At 35.5% G+C, this 16,637-nt stretch overlaps 1 protein-coding gene and 1 long non-coding RNA gene across 3 annotated transcripts in view; both read left to right on the forward strand.

Moving 5' to 3' along the window:
- LOC119654199 (endoribonuclease ZC3H12A) overlaps window positions 1-16,637 on the forward strand; it is a 164,430-nt gene that overhangs the window by 93,417 nt on the left and 54,376 nt on the right. The gene's annotated exons all lie outside the window — the stretch shown is intronic.
- LOC119654201 lies at window positions 1,471-2,446 on the forward strand. Its single transcript, XR_005249796.1, has 3 exons — window positions 1,471-1,748; window positions 1,807-2,051; window positions 2,108-2,446. It is a non-coding gene; the product is annotated as an uncharacterized LOC119654201 (long non-coding RNA).

Here is a 16,637-nt window from a genome sequence, read left to right on the forward strand (position 1 = left end):
CAACCTTTCGACCCTCCATCGTACGTTAAGCTGGACTGCTGAGGATATATCGGATGCATTATAAAATTAACAAATTGAAATTCATTCATTCATTCATCGTACAAAATACCATAAACACTCCATATCTATTCCTAAGCATGCCTAAATTTTCAATCGAAGAGAAAGGGATTTCTTCCCTTTTACTCTTCAAAATTTGAAATTTAACTTTTAATTAATTGGATAGAAAACAATTAATTAATTTTTTTATTCAAGAATTATTATTATTATTATTATTCTGTTAAGGAAAAGTCGCACCGCTTCCTTGAAGAACTATTGTGCCCCTTTTACTAATTATAGTGTGCCTATTGATCATAGTATCTCGAGCAGGCCTATAACCGTTAGGAACTTTAGTATGTTCCCTACTTCTAGATCTTTCAGCCTTGCATCTGGTAGTAAGTGTTCTCCCAGATGCCTCGACCTACTTTGCACAAGTGCCGGACACTGTCCCAGGACGTGCATAGAGGTTTCGTCCTCCTCCTCACAAAACCTGCAGGCAGTGTCCGTAGATATCCCTAGCTTCCCTAGGTGATAGTTCAGCCGACAATGACCAGCGAGAATTTCCACTATGAGTCGGAGGTTCTTTTTGGTGAGGCTTAAGCAATCCTTTGTGCGTATGGGTTCGTATCCCCCAATAAGCACCCTGGACTGCTCCATCCCCGGTAGGCCCGCCCAGTATAGTTCCCTCAACCGTTCCTCTTCATTTCTTAAATTCATAGCCATGAAACCGTTTCCGATTCCACAGAAGGGTTCTGGCCCGTGTAAAGGCGTCCCTGCTCCCTTCTGGGCTAGTTCGTCCGCTGCCTCGTTGCCTTCCAACCCAGCATGGCCTGGAACCCAAAGTATCCAGACCTTGTTGGACGAGCCGAGTGTATTCAGTCTCTCAAGGCATTCCCATACCAGTTTAGAGTTCACCTGGTTGGACCTAAGTGCTTTGATCGCTGCTTGGCTATCGGGGAATAGCTATGTTCTGCCCCCTATAGTTCCTTTCCAATTATTCAAGAAGGAATGCAATTACTTTTTGCTGGTAAAAAAATAATGATTTTATTGGTTACTGGCCTAAAAGTTTTTAAAACACTTCTCATGTTTCCCACTTGAATAATTCAGCCAATTAAAAAAAAAAACATGATCACTTTTATCAAGTTAAAGCGTCTTGTAACCAGAAAAAATCAAATATATGTATGCATAAATAACGATAATTTCTTACAATATTCCTAAAAACTAGCCTTTTTAATACAAGACACCCAAGTTTATTACAAAAGACGGTTATACATTGCGCCATATTAAAATCAATAATTAAAACTAGTCAGATATTTTCAGCAAATTAAGGTGTTCTTAATATCTCTTGTATATTAATGTGAAATCAAAGTACTCATAAAATTCAAAATTTACAACTGTCACATAACAATCATTTTCGCTTGTATTGTTATTGGTTTCAATAATCTTTTACGGAAAGCAAACATTTCATTTTATGGCCAATTTCGCAAAGGATTTCTCAAAGTTGTCATTTAGATTTTTTTCGGATTGATTCAAAGATAATGATTCAACACTTTGGAGATATCTTCCATAGGAATGCTGATATTCCCTTGCCTGTATTTCCTTAAAAAAATCACATAAAAATCAATAAAATAAAATCATTCCTCCAACAAGTCTCATAAATTTCGTCAATCGAAGAAATAAAACAATTTGAACTTTTAATCAATGAAAAACTGGTTTGTGCGATTTCGTGATGCTTTTATTCATAACTTTATTAATTACCTTTAAAAATAGATTCTTGGGAAGTAATACACGTGTGGCTATTTGCAAAAATTATTAAAAAAAAGTTTTTAGTTTGATAATTTAACGTATCAAAAAACGAAGATTGGGGGTTAAATTCTAATTGCAAAAAAGAGAAGTAATTTAGAAAGTCCTGAAATATTAAGGATCTAGTGCCACAATAATTTTCCCATGAAACCACATTGGATTCTCCAAGAAGAATAAATCAAGGTCAACCGCTCATACTGATGAGGAAAGAGGTAAAAGTTGTTGACATTATAAGGATAATGGAGATAAACTAATGCAAATATTTTAGCCAAATGAATCTCCAAGGTCACTTGCTTATCAGATTATAGCGTCGTAGATTTACCAGTTATAATTTTTTCTTAGAAAAATCTGATTTATGGACGAATAATATTTCCATATAATAGCTTCCGTCCAAAATAGAGTATCATATCTCTGTGGCACGTGGAAATTGCTGGAGAATATTAGGAAAATGTGAGTCGCAAAAGGAAATTTATACCGAAAGACGAACGTAAGAATGAAGTTTGGGAGGTTAATATAGAAATTGATGTTATAGATTACCCTCATACTGTTATGCAATATTAACATTGATATTCCCGTATCATATATTTGTGATTGCCATAAACGCCTACGTGGGATACACAAATTATCCACGCGACATTTTTATCAGTTTCTGATGTGCTTTAGCTCCACTCAAAATTTTCCGTGAAACTTGCACTCCCTCTTTGTAGTTCTACAGTGACAGGCCTGCCGAAATCCTTGAGTAGTGGATTTCACTACATGAAATAGCCCCCGATAGAGTTTTCGCCTTTCTCTCAATGTATGAGCTTTCATTTAACAACAAATGCACAGTTATCTGACTTCTACGCCAAGCTAAAGCTAAATGCAATAGGGCAACTCACTGCCAACAAATTGAGTATTAAAAGAATGGATCGAATAGGAAGTGGCTTAAAGTCTACGGGTAATGCTGCGTAATGTAATGAACAACTTTAAGGCTCATCTGAAAAAATATTTGTGTCTGAAGAAACGTCACTTTACTGGAGTTATTTTTAAACCTTACTTTTATAATCTGGAATTTTTGGTTAGTTTTTTACCACTTTTAAAGTTTTGTTGAAAATAAACCCTTATTAAAATCAGTTTACCGTCTGTTCTTCTGTATGTCACACACATATCTTCAGAAACGGTTACCCCTTAAAAAAAATGAATGACGATTTCGTCCTGCGTAGAAGCTACTCATCGGACGCTGCCTCACCTCTGCCCTTGGAGCAGTGTGCTCGTAAAGTAGCGACATGTATATATTATATAATCGCAACCATGACGACATGAGTGCGAATTACATTGAAGTGAAATCCTAGGGAATATAGACATTTCGGGTATCAAATGAAAGGTTAGTTAGTTAGTTTTGATATTCGTTGCAAAGAGGAAGAATGCGGGGGTTCGAAAAGGGCCAATTACTTCAGGGGCTCAGAGACTATCCAACCGAAAAATTTTATTTGGCTGGATTGCTGGCATTTTTTAATAGCTTTTATCAAATTATTTTTTATTTAGCTGCACGGTGATCTAATAAGTGTATTTAAAATTGTTTGATGGTCCACTTAAAAAAATTCATGCCAAGCCCTTGCTACCATCTGACTAGAAATTCAATTCAATTTTGCGTGGCCAAAAGATAAAGCACTTCGTAAATATTTTTCGGAGTAAGGCTCACTGGTAAACGTTGAAAGCAGGTTTGAGGTAAATTTCGGAACACCATATTTTTAATCGGTTCATTATCCGAAAATTGAGCAGAGTATTCACGGAAGGATCTTATATCATTTAAATTATTTGAGGTAACTAGGAGCCAAACATGGAGCTAGATTCTAATATTAATTGGGAAGGTTGGTGGCCGAAAGCTCTAGCTGCGTCATTAAAGTCCATCAAGAATGAATAATAAACTATTTATGGCTCCGCACAATTACTCTTAAAATCCTGAAAAAAAAATGGTTCACGCAACATTTGCTTTGGGCGCTATAACGTTTAAGCGAAATTTTATATCATCACCTGAAAAAAAAATATATGATGACGTGTTTTCTTCAATACCAAAAAAATATTATCTAATATTCAAAAATTTCCGGTTTCTATCTTGTAAATTAATCCTAACGTGAACTAGAAATTAGCATTTAGACGTTAAATGGAACAAGAAAATTGTCAATTGGTAATTTGTTCATCCAATTTATGCGTTTTAATTCAAATCTGGCTCTTCATTTGGAGAATTTTTTACCTACGGAATCGAAAAAAACGTAGGCAGATAGCATGACATGAACACGTTCTAAATGAAAACAAAAACAATAAAAGCTATAATTAAAATGATGGCATAATATAATAGTTTTACCTTGAGCAAGGAAGGTCATGGTTCTGAACTCGTTTGGATTAATTTTCTGAGTGAAGGTCATTCAATTTGAACTCCAGAAAGATGAAGTTTTGGTACGATAATGGTTAGCTTCTACACCCTTATTCATACATATGTTGAATGTTTCGAACCAAACAGCAAATTTCAAATGTAAATATCTACAAAATCTTTCCACTTTCGATTGAATTAACATCTACAATATTCCATGAACCATTTGTTCACTTCTTCCACGTGGGGTCTGCAGCAGTAGCCTGTACTCAATTCGGTCAAAATTGGCTACTCGGGTGGACGAAATCTTTTATCTAATAATACAGGTAGACAATAAAATAACCATAAGCGCAAGTCATATCATGGTTCACATTAAAGATCATTTAGCACAGTCCAAACATCCTGAAATGTTCCATAATAGCAAATCGTGCCGCATTCACTGACAAAAGATATTTAAATGCCAGTAAGAAAAAAAAGTGAACAAATTTGTTGATATTGTTTTATTTTAAATTTTATGAGTAAATTTCTATACCTTGATAACGAAATAAACCAAACTTTTCAATGAATCTCTGTAGAATATCTACTTGTGTAGGTCACATGACTGAAATTTTATCTGTATATGAACAAACCCTAATTGAAATTTTGAACGTCAAATTGAAGCCATGAAGTGACTGAGATATTTTAAAGCGGCGTCAAGGAATAAAGTTAATGAATGAATAGAAGATTTTCGATTAGTACTTTTTTTCAAACTGATACTGAATTCGCAAAGGTTATAGTTGGACATAAGGAAAATGGGAGATTAAAAGGAGTGAATTTCAAGAGGACAAAAATATTGATAATAAAAATCCAGAACATCGTATGTCTACTAAATAAAATCAAACTACACTAAAAGAGGCCAATTACTATCTAAAATTTCCAGAATCAATAAGGGATCTCGCTCTCTATGGTTCTGAGTGTGATCTAACTATAAAAAACAATGAACGGCGCGGTAATGGAGACGAACATGTTGCGTTGGACCAGTGGGGTAATCTGGCATGGGGAGGTCTGAAATAAGGAGGTTCGCAATCGATACGAGGTTATACTGATCGTGGAAAAATTGCGAAAGAGGCATCTTCGACGAGATGGACATGTAATTCGTGCTTTCGAAAATTAACTTGCCAATATTAGTCTAAACATCGAAATTTATGGGAAACAGCCAAAAGGCCGGCCGAAACAACGATGTTTTGATATGCAGGAGGATGATTTAAGAGCCTCCTGAATCCATCCAACCCAAGTCTTTGAATGAGCCACCCCGCTTCTGAATGGGATAAAGCAGAATCAGAATTTCGAAATTTTCACAACCAAATTCAAATTTTCTTTACTCTTCTGGATGTAAATCTGTAACGGCACTTTGGTTCAAACAAATCCTTAAGATTCAGATACATCGTCTCCAATAGCCTAGATTCAATGCTCACAACCGTCAATTTGAAAGTCTCGAAAGCGATTAAGTATCTTTATTTATTAATTAGTCCTTCCATCCTTTTCATGTTTCGCGATATACACTTTGTGTAAGCTTTTGCGTACTGTACGTAGTCATACCATTGTCATTTGTACAATTTTATAATAATGGATGGCCCTCCAATTTGGTCCTATTCACATTCACGTTTCTCAGTGATACAAAAACATGGGGCCTATTATAATCTTGTATGTCTCCTATTCATTGTGTTTCAGCCCAACCGTATTTGTCATTTCGTGCAAACCATCGATGAACCTTTTTTTGGAAGGCCTCCCTTCGCATGGGTGCAATGCTTGTACTCCAAGTATTAATACAAATTTTAAAAAAGACATATTTTTCTTACAGTAAAATAAAAAAAAACGGCGGATAACGGAGGACACCCCCTTAATGCTGTGCAAGTGATAAGCTTTCAACAGCGGGAGAAAGCCGAAAAAAACATCCTTGACGACTAGGATTTGAATCCACCGGATCGCTGATAGAAAGGAATGCAAGGGGAGATGCTGGTAGTATCGCTTCTTTTTCCTAATCGCTACTTTCCCTCTTGCACGTGGTGCACGACACATTCCTGAGTCACTTGGGCCACGAGGGTCATATGAGGGGGAGCAAAGGAAAAGGGGAAAAAGCGAGAAACAGCGGGGGGGAGCCATACCAAGTGGTTCAAATATATATTAATTTGCGATCTAGTTTTGCTTTGTGCTGTAAATGTCACGTATACATTCAGAATTATCGCCCGAAGAATCCGTATAAGAATCAACGCCGACGACCAAATCCCCATTTTGGAGAGGCTGTAAAACTGTGCGTCAGGTAGCAACTGGCTCGTAACAGGCTCGTCAACATTTTATTTTAGACGTTTAGTGTGGGAAGACAACAAAAGAAAATGAGAGAAATACTAGGGCGACCTGGGTTCATCAGAATACTTCTCAGCGGTCCCATATTACTTATTTCAAGGCTTGCTCCTTACCTGTCCGAATGATCCTGCCGCGCCTCTTTTGATGGCTGCACATCCCTTTCCTTCTCCCGCTCCTCCTCTGATTTTGACTCCATTCAATCCTCCTTAGCTCTCTTCAACTCCCTCGTGGGAAGTACCCTCGAGTACAGCTCAGTGATCTGGTCTCATAACTGTAATTGTCTTGTCCTTGATAAGGTGCAACGTAAATTCACTCGTTTCCTCTTATTTCAGAAAAACTTTCCCCGTGTGGACTACCCCTGCCCCGTGCGCTTTTCGAACCTACCCTTCCTATAACATCGTAGAACCTTTTTGGATTTACGCACATTTTTCTATTTTCCCTTCACGCCCTTCCATTACTCGATTTCTTGACTTTGTCGAAGTTATAATGCGCAACAGCTTGATCACTTAAACTGCTCTTCTTTGAGTAGTTTTAAGCATGGCGTAAGGTTTTTGCTTATTATCCTTCAGAGGGCAGATTTTACGAAAATGGACGTAATCTCAAGAATGAAGTCGAAACTTCAGGGTCAAAACTGAAAACCTGAATATTTCAAACTCCTCGAAAAGGAAAAATGATGCCACGGTGTTCGTTGACTTCACACCAGCAAAACAGTATGACTTAATTTTTGCTATTGAGAAAAATTTTGGACATGAAACGGCTGCAGGAGGAAGAAAATGCTTAACAGTGACGAAGTGGTTCTATTTCATGATAGTTTTCCCCCATATGTTTCAAGAAAAGCGATTTGAACCCTGAACGAGTTAAAGAAGAAAATTGTCTCCTCAATCATTCTTGTAGGCCTATCACCTACCGAATATCGGCTTGGATTGATTGTGCATCGAAACCATATAATGACGGAACAGCTGTTAAAAATTCGTTTTTGGAATTGATAGCCTTTAAACTCTTTGGACTTAACTCTTTATAAAACTGGTATTTCTGCTATTGGATCTGGTTTGCGAAAATCTATTGTATTTGCCGGTGATTATTCTGATTGATAAATTACTTTGAATGAAAATCGTTTCGTTAAGAAATTATTTCTCAAGCACAGATGCTTTCACGGTGGAGATAAATAGACTAATTCCAATTGAAATCTATTATATCTTCCATTTATTTCGATTGATGAACATTGCTCGCTTTCTAATAGTTTCGTGCACTTCCACCATTTCTGTGAATATCAGCAATTCAGCTCAGTGGAAAATCGAACTTTCTCCCCGTCCTGCCTCTTGCACGCATGTGACACCGTGCACACTTGGATGCACTTTTTAGTTGGCTCGGAATACTTGGATCATGTCTATTGATTCCACCTAGCCGTGGAAATAGCTACTGTACTCGTGCATGCTGGTACATATATGTGAAAAACCGGATCTTATTAGCGAGGAACTTTCACAGCTTGATTATGGTTGCTTTTACACAAAGAAGTTTATAAATGATCTCACAGCAGTTTGCGGCGAGCTAATGCTTTCTGGAAATCTGTGTTCATGTAAATGCGAACAACAATCTGAAGAAATACATCTGTAGCTCTCTAAATATATTGTATACTATCGCAAAAGACTCTACCGTTGCCCATGCATCCTACTCACACTCACCTTACCTAATTAAAATCCACACTTGTTTACGTACACGCATTTGAATTTATATTTCTGATCGTGCCAAATACGTAATGTTGATCAATCGATAGTCGGCCTGAACGTTTTTAGAGAATAATATTTATTGGGTGGATATGGTGTAAAAAGATACGAAGCCAACCGGAACTAAACGTTGTTGCTATTGATATCTAAACATATGGTCTCTTACGTTTAATGAATGAACAATATCTTGTGAGAGTGACTGGAATAGTAATGACGAATTTGTAGATTTATCAGATATAATTCGGCTTTAGCCACTTTGGGACGGGGCAACTTGAGTATTATTTTTAAATTTTAGTTCATTATTCAACTATTTTATGGTTCGCTGTCATTCAGTTTTTCTGTGAAAAATTGTTGATGCAATTGGATGAAATACACTTTTTTGCACCTAATCTGGCTTAAAATCCGGTGATTTTCTCGGTGGATTGCTTGGTATTTTGGGAGCAACGATCGCATCGGCTATGAAGACTATATGCAAATCAATAAAATGGATGCAATTTGCGGAGTTACATTTAACTCGTCTCCCCATTGACAGTTTTGATAGCTTGACAAATGTGAAAAGATTGGAACTGGCTCGGTAAGATTGATTGAGTCCCAAAACACTAGTAAATAAACAAAACTCGCATCGCTTTAAAGTTTAGATCCTAGATAAACTTCTATAGAAGTTAGTTTATCTAAAACCCAACAATAAATAAATGCGTTTTATTGCGTAATTCCTAGGAACTACTATAATTTATTGCTGAGATTTCCACAGAATGCCGCCAATATTTACCACCAATCAGTTCTCATTTATTGTTCTCTAGAAAAATGCAAACATGCTATTTTGACACCTTTTGACTACGTCTCATTTTTAGTGTGAAAAATAACAAGTTGTAAATTCAAACTAGAATGAACAAGAAGTAAGGACAAACCAATAATTGTATCTGTTTGGTTATAGATCAATAAACTAGTATTTTATAGATCCAAAATAGATTTGGTGTTCAGTGAAGGTGGAATTTTCCCAAAAACCAGACAGATTAGAAATTTTATTTATTTCCTTAAAATTAGAATTTAGAGAGTTGTTTACGTTTGTAAATTTTGCCTTAATTTAGTCTTTTTAGTGGAATTTGTTGTTTAGTAATTTGTGTGGTATTTCGTAGAAACAAATAACAAATCAATCAATGGTCACTGAATCCAATAGTGGTGTCTAGAAGTTAAATTTACAATTTTAATGAATCCTACAGGTTACTTACCCTTTTTCGTTCACTGTTTGAAGTTTTAGGTATGGTCAGGGATAGCTCTAATTTTAATGAGTAGTCCGCTTACCTACTAAGGGTGTATATTTAACTCACTCAGGCCGCCACAGAGAATATATTATTTGCGCATTTTTATGGTGATCGAAGTGATCAATAAATCATCAACGCAAATATTCAAATTATTACAACCCAGAAACCGAAAATCGAAAATTTGGCAAGCAGACCATCCTTGAACCGTAAAAGTCTAGAGGCTAAATGCTCTAATGCTGAGAGTGCAAAAAGCCAGATATCTTCGAACAACTTCAATATTTGGAAAAAATATCTAAAAACAAACATGCTCAGACATTGCGCCAAAAATATTTGGCGGAAAACAAACTATTGCTATTAACAAGTGTCAAAGCTTCTTAAGAGAGAAAATCCCTGTCAAAATTATTTTTTTTTTTAAATTTTTTGTCTTTTCCTTTAAAAATTAATTTACCATCTTCAGAATGTATTTTTAATGTTTGGAGCCTTTTAGGAAACTTAAAAACTGCCTGTATTGTCCCCAAAGTGATGCGCGCGCGTTTCATCTCTGGACCCAACAAGTTCGCTAGTTCACTTTTTGAATAATAGGGGTCAATTGTGACGATTATGTGGCTTGTGTAACAGTCGTTTGTTGTTTTCCGCGGAACAGTGTAGAGAGAGTTTAGGTAAGCATACATCACTATAAATTTTACTTTTCACGAACGAAAACTTAGAGCGTTTTTCTCAAAACGCGTTTTTTCTCCCCGACGTCGAATTTAACTCAAAAAGTAATGAAGCTCTCGACTTCAAACTTGGCACAGCTATTCCTTAACTCATTGAGCTTTGTAAGAACAGAACTGAAATTTCAATTAAATAATTATAATAACTAATGTTTTTAACATATTTTTTGCGCAAAAAGAGGCGTTTTGTTTTTTCTTTTTTTTCCCCATTTCCCCCCTTAAGGTTAAGCAAAATAGTATGTCTATATTATTTCTTTTGCAGGAGTAGTGCCAATTCAAAAATACCTCCCTAAATTTTGTTGTCAGATACTTAATCAGTGGCAGTTTAAAGGAAAATGTAGTGGCTATCTGAGCGAAGAGTCAACTTCTGAACTTAGGTTTGTATTTCGGACTCTCTGTTCTACCTCCACATTAATAACTTATACAGTATCGCGAAGGTATTGAAATTAGAGCACATAATCGCCAATAATCAGGATGAACGTATGGAAAGGCGTTTATGATAAATGATACCCTGTTACACCGCTACCAAGGAGAAGGGCTTGTGAGCCTATACGAAACTCTTTTATTACAGCTTAGTTGACATTTAGCTCCAAGCTAATGGTTGTTAAATTCTGATGTTTAGAGTCATTTCAAATTTTGAAAGTTTATCTATTTTGCATTCATCCCTTATAAATTGGTAGGTGTTATTTTGTGGTCTTCCTCAGCAAATTATGTCTTAGTTTATAAACTTAAAGAACGAACAGCAAAACCCTTAAAGGGCCATTGAATGGCAGCAAAATGAATCTTAAAATATCGCGAAGGCACTAAGAATCTAATACCAGAATTCGACAGTAAATTTGATGCTGAATCGGAACTTAGGTATTTTATTCAAAATGCCAACAATGTTTACCGAAACTCACACTACACCCCAGATATATAAACTAGATAAAGATTGAACTTTTAGGGAAACTACACTGAAGAAAGAGGAAATGTAGTTGAAATATGTAGTTTACAAAAAAAAAGGGTCATCTAAGAATTCGTACTTCTCCATAAATTTTAAGTAAACTGTTCACAGATCGACAGCAATCTCAATTTAGGGCCGATCCCTTGACAAAAAGGAGGCCTTTCAACCACTAGCTAGGCCCTTGTCTATAAAAACAATACATTCGCTAACTATGTATAGAAAATTGGCACTTAAACCGCTAATTTTGCATGCTTATTTTACCAAATTCACCAATTTGCCAATTACCAAAATTACGAACTTGTGAGTCTAGTAACCGTAGTTTCGTTAAAAATGGCCTCTAGGGACAGGAAAACTGCCGCTGGCGAGCAGAAGGTTCTCAAGTATCATAGGCTCTCTCTCTCTCAATGTCGTCCGTCCTGTCGCTCCCTATGTTTCTGAGTGTTGGCCGACTATAAAAGACAATGAATGGCGTTTTGCAGTAATGGAGACGAAAATATTGCGTTGGACTAGTGGCGTGGATGTTTTGATCACATCCGAAATGAGGATACCCACCGATCGTAGAAAAATTACGAGAAAGCGTCTTCGGTGGTATGGTCACGTAATTGAAATTTCTTTATGAGAATTTTTTGGTTTAACATCAAACTCGAGTCGTAGAGATCTGGGATTACATGGCAGAATGGCTATTCCCGTAAAATGCGCAGCTGATTTGACACCACCTCTTATCATTCGCAATCCCTTTTTTTATGTTTTGTACTTTTTTTCCTAGTTTCTTCCTTGCTGTTTTCACTACGCGTTACGAATTCCTCAATTCGGTCACGTAGCGTCATCTGTGAAATTCTCATTTGCTGTGAATCCGTTTTCTCTCGAACCTTCGTTACTGTGTCAGTTTTCTCATCCGCGTGCTCTTAAATTCTATGCGTCTGACCTCTTCAAAACATGCAACACAGATTAGAGATATCGCATGAAGTCCAAGTCAACAGGGACGCGAAGCTGAAGATGGAAAAATTAAAAAAAAATCGGTTCGGCCGCACGTGTCGAGGTCGAAAACCGCGAGCCACCATCGAGAAGACAGTTCCACGACGGATCACATCCTTAATCTATGCTTCTCGTACCTTTGATTTACAAGAAGAACGGCTTTTGGGGGTTATCATCCTTCCATGATATCTTCTAGCTATAATACTGGAGCTATAAAATGATGAGCTCATTACAGTCTTAAGTTGGTACCTGTCATGGGTGTTTGTATTTACTTTTCTGTATGTTGGATGGTAATAACACTGAAACATAGTTTCACTAAAATATAGGTGGTAGAAGACGTATAGTTTACACTCGCATATAAGCATGACCTTTCAACTCAATTGCAAACCTACGCGACTTCCTAAATTTTCTATATTGATAAGCAAGAAAAAAATGAAGGGAACACTTGCTCACTATTCAATTCAATACTTGGTTTGGATCCTGTTCGAAAACTTAAGCTTGGAAAATGTTTACCATTGAAAAATTGCCAAAAAAATCTTCTTCCAAAATCTTCAATAATTTTAACATCCTGCTATCAATCGATTCGGACTTATAACCGTTACAAAATCTTTGTCTCCTGAAAAAAGAGATTCTAATCACATAATTAATTAACTTAATAACGAACCCGGACATATTTATACTTAGATTACCAAATAAAATTAATATTGTTCGCATTCTCATCGGGTAGCCACCATTAAAAAAAAAATCTAAATGAATCAAGGCCAGTATCAATCATCATTTTGCTATTAACGATCTTCCCGCTAATAAACCAAACAAAAAAAACATGAGAGTGAGAAAAAAATGTAAAAAGAAATCAAATTTTAAAAGATATTGACACGTTTTTACTCAAACGAAAATCCGGCTATAAGTTCACTGAATAAAGAACAATGGGTTCTAGCGAATTTGGATTCAAATTGTGAATAAATTACCATTAAATGTGACTTTATTTCTCGTTATGCATGTTGGGATTCGATTTGAATACAGATAATAAGTGGATAATCATCTAAAAGTACAGCATCGTTAAATGATATTATCTTCGGAGGATGATTTGGCAATTTTGAGACTTACGGAAATTTTATGAACAAAGAGGTGACATTGAACAATTATAACAGTTTCAGATTTTTTTGGTAAATTTGGACTTGAAATGGTTGAAGAGAGCATTGACCGATTAGGTAATGGATAGATAGCAGGTATCTTGAATCGACTATTCCGGATTAGTAGAATACGATTGAATATATAATGGAGTTGTGAGTGATTTGGACGGTGGGAAGGGGTTGTACCATGCATGAACTATATTTGAATCGCAATGGAAATGGGACTACATAGTTGCATCTGCTTCTTGTTTTTGTTGTTTCGTCCTTTGGGCATCTCCAAGTGATATATTGTTGCAAAAACGCATCGTGGCACGTTTTGAATGAATTAAAAAGAAAAGGATTTGAAATTTTGCGATAAATAAGGAATATGATTGTTCCGAGTTTACTGTAAGTTTTGAAAGACTAGGCTTGCTAGATCGTCAATCTAAGCACAATTAAAGGAAGGCATACAAAGCAGCTAAGTATCTTCCCTTCAAAATTTTTGCCAGAGTGGTTAAGTCTGACCTGTAAAAACTTAAATAAAATGATAGTATTGGAGAAATTTTAAATTGGGGTCTTATTTATTTAATGATGAAATCGGTTTATAAACCCATTTAGAGGAATTCTGAGGGATTAAACTCAAGTTCACATTTCAGCAATTCAAAGGTTTATGTACATCTCTCGTTCTCGTCATTACTTTACTAATATTTACTATAATGGTTGTTCCTTTGGCAGCAACTTGTAAATCTTTTTTAATATTTTGGTAATGTTACTTATGTTACTTTTGTTATCAATTAATTTCTTTCAAGCGTCATTATATATCATATCCTAACGTTCTTATCTTTTAGTAATATACTAGCTGACCCGACAGACTTCGTACTGCCTCAATCGATAAATGAAAGACTTGAACTTTTGTATAAAATAATTTTAAAACAAACAAAACGAATCCGTATTTAATAAAAAAGCATATTGTGAAGCATTCCGTCTGCGGATTCGATCAATTTCATTATGTCGTGATTGCTGGTGTTGTGTTTAATGTGCACGAACTCGTTGCATTCTAAGCCTATCTACTTCATTATCACTCACTAAATAACGCAATTCTGACATAGCAATACGACTATTTTTTTGATCTGTCTCTCTTTGGTCATCAGTGCAGTTAGCACGTGAGGTAGCTCTTCGCACATTTGATTGACTGCGGCGACCTAAGTCAGGTCGTCTTCTCCTCGGCATCGTAAATTGTAAATAATCAAAGTGAGAAAATTTTTCGCTCACTTAGCAGTAAAGTGTAACAATCACAAAATATCAAAAAAAAGAGCACACTACCTGGAATGTCACTATCACAAAGGATCGCCAAAGTAAAGAAAGTTCTCGCGCACTCATAGATATCGTAACGCAATATCGTAATACCTTCTTTTCTTACGTTCTAAAGTGCAACAGGATGGATTGACATATTAGTTGGTTGTTATTATCGTTGCGTTCGGAAATTAAATTTGTAACAAAACCTAATATCTAGTCTAGGTCTAGCTAGTCTAGTTTGGTCTTGAAATATTTATGGAAATTCAGAGAAGGTTTAAACGGTGAGAAACAAAAATACTAAAAACATTCTATTTTCCAATACAACATGTTCTGAGCTGTGAAACATTTGATGTCTTTTGTCTTTTTAGAAATAAAAGATTGTCACTTCGTTGTCAAATATTTCTAGTTGCGTTAAAAAATTTGTCCGTTTCATAGGTGTAATATGAGGTCCGATGAACAAAGTGAGTAATTGAACTTTATTGAATATGAATAAAGTTCAAATTGACTCTAAATTTGATTTAGAAAAAACGTTTATATGGGAAGAAGAAAAGTGCTGTTTTTAGGGTTTTCCCGGCAATTATTCGAATTTTTCTCACCTTTTAAACCTTCCCTACACCTCCACGGACATTTCAAAACCAAGATAAGATAAATCCGTTTAGCCGTTCTCGAGTTTTAGCGAGACTAACGAACAGCAACCCACTTTTTTGATAAATATGTGGCATTAGAATTTTTGAAAGAAGAAAGAATCGTTTATTTGCGCAACTAAAGTAAATTCTCCATATTAGTGATATTTGCGAAACAATTTTTTTATAATTATTCATACACGTGCTGAATATTTATGTTTTTATTTAAAAAATATTTAATTCCTTATCATTATAAGTATTTCCCATAAATATAAACATTCGAAACTAAACGATATCGCATATATTCTGGATTTAGCATTCATTAAACAATGATGTCATTTGATATTTTGATGATTTTCGATGACAGGATGATAATATTTTGCATAAAAATGTGGGAAATGAATTACAAGTAACCTGTTCCAGTCTTTCTTGTTTCCTAATCGAACGTAGAGGAAATATATTCTTGATGGTCGGAAGATCTTTTTACCGGTAGAAGAACTTTCGTAGGTTTGAGGGTTGTCAATTGAGAATAATTCTTAGTATTAAATAGAATGAGTAAATTTGAACCTTGAACCACCAGAGAAAATTTGTGGTCATAAAGTAGTAGAAGATATCCATTCATTTGATTCGTTTTGACTTAATCACAACGTTCATCAATTTGTCTATATAAATACATTGAAATTCACACCAACTTCCCTGATTGTCCTCTGTTCCAATCTTCGCCACGCAGATCCTAAAATTTACCTTACTTTCATAAAAAAAATTCGAGAAATCAGAGCTCTCTAAATTTAACAAAATACTAAAAGTTTGCCCATTTAAATAATTTTATACTGATCGAAATTAATAACAAACTTATTGGCCCTGTAGGGGTCTGTGAATTAAGTTGGAAACATATAGTGTTGTGTTCCAGTAGAAGATCACACCTTTTTTATTGGCCAACATGAAAGTATTTAATTGCTTTATCAAGTTTTGTTAATTAATTCTGCGCACTAATTGGTAGACCATGTGGGGCCAGTTTAAAAAAGTTGAGGCACCTGCAATTTCATCAACCTTCCACGTCGAAATATGTGACTGTGGTTTTCAATTAATTCACGTAGAACATTGAAATTAAACTCACATGCTATTCCGGACCACTTTTGAGTTTTTGTGTTAGAGTTACCTTGACTGTAATTTTGTAAATGATGTTCCGCATATCTTTTATTAGAGAATTATGATAACGTCAATCAGTATGGTATCGACCATTCAGATTCCGGGGGGAAATTTATTTTGCAAATTAGTAGATTTGCTTTTTTGTCAGAATATAGTCGTGTAGGATATCAAATAAAAGGGCTTAATTAGGAGAAGTAGTGGTCTTGCCATCATTAAGGTTAACTGCTATTGGAAATGTCTAGTAATTGGTTGGGGAGCCAGATACAAATTTTATTTTCTTTTTTTCCCTAGTTACAAGATATATTTAT

Source organism: Hermetia illucens, chromosome 4 (genome assembly GCF_905115235.1).
Source record: "Hermetia illucens chromosome 4, iHerIll2.2.curated.20191125, whole genome shotgun sequence".
In the NCBI taxonomy this organism is placed as follows: Eukaryota; Metazoa; Arthropoda; class Insecta; order Diptera; family Stratiomyidae; genus Hermetia; species Hermetia illucens.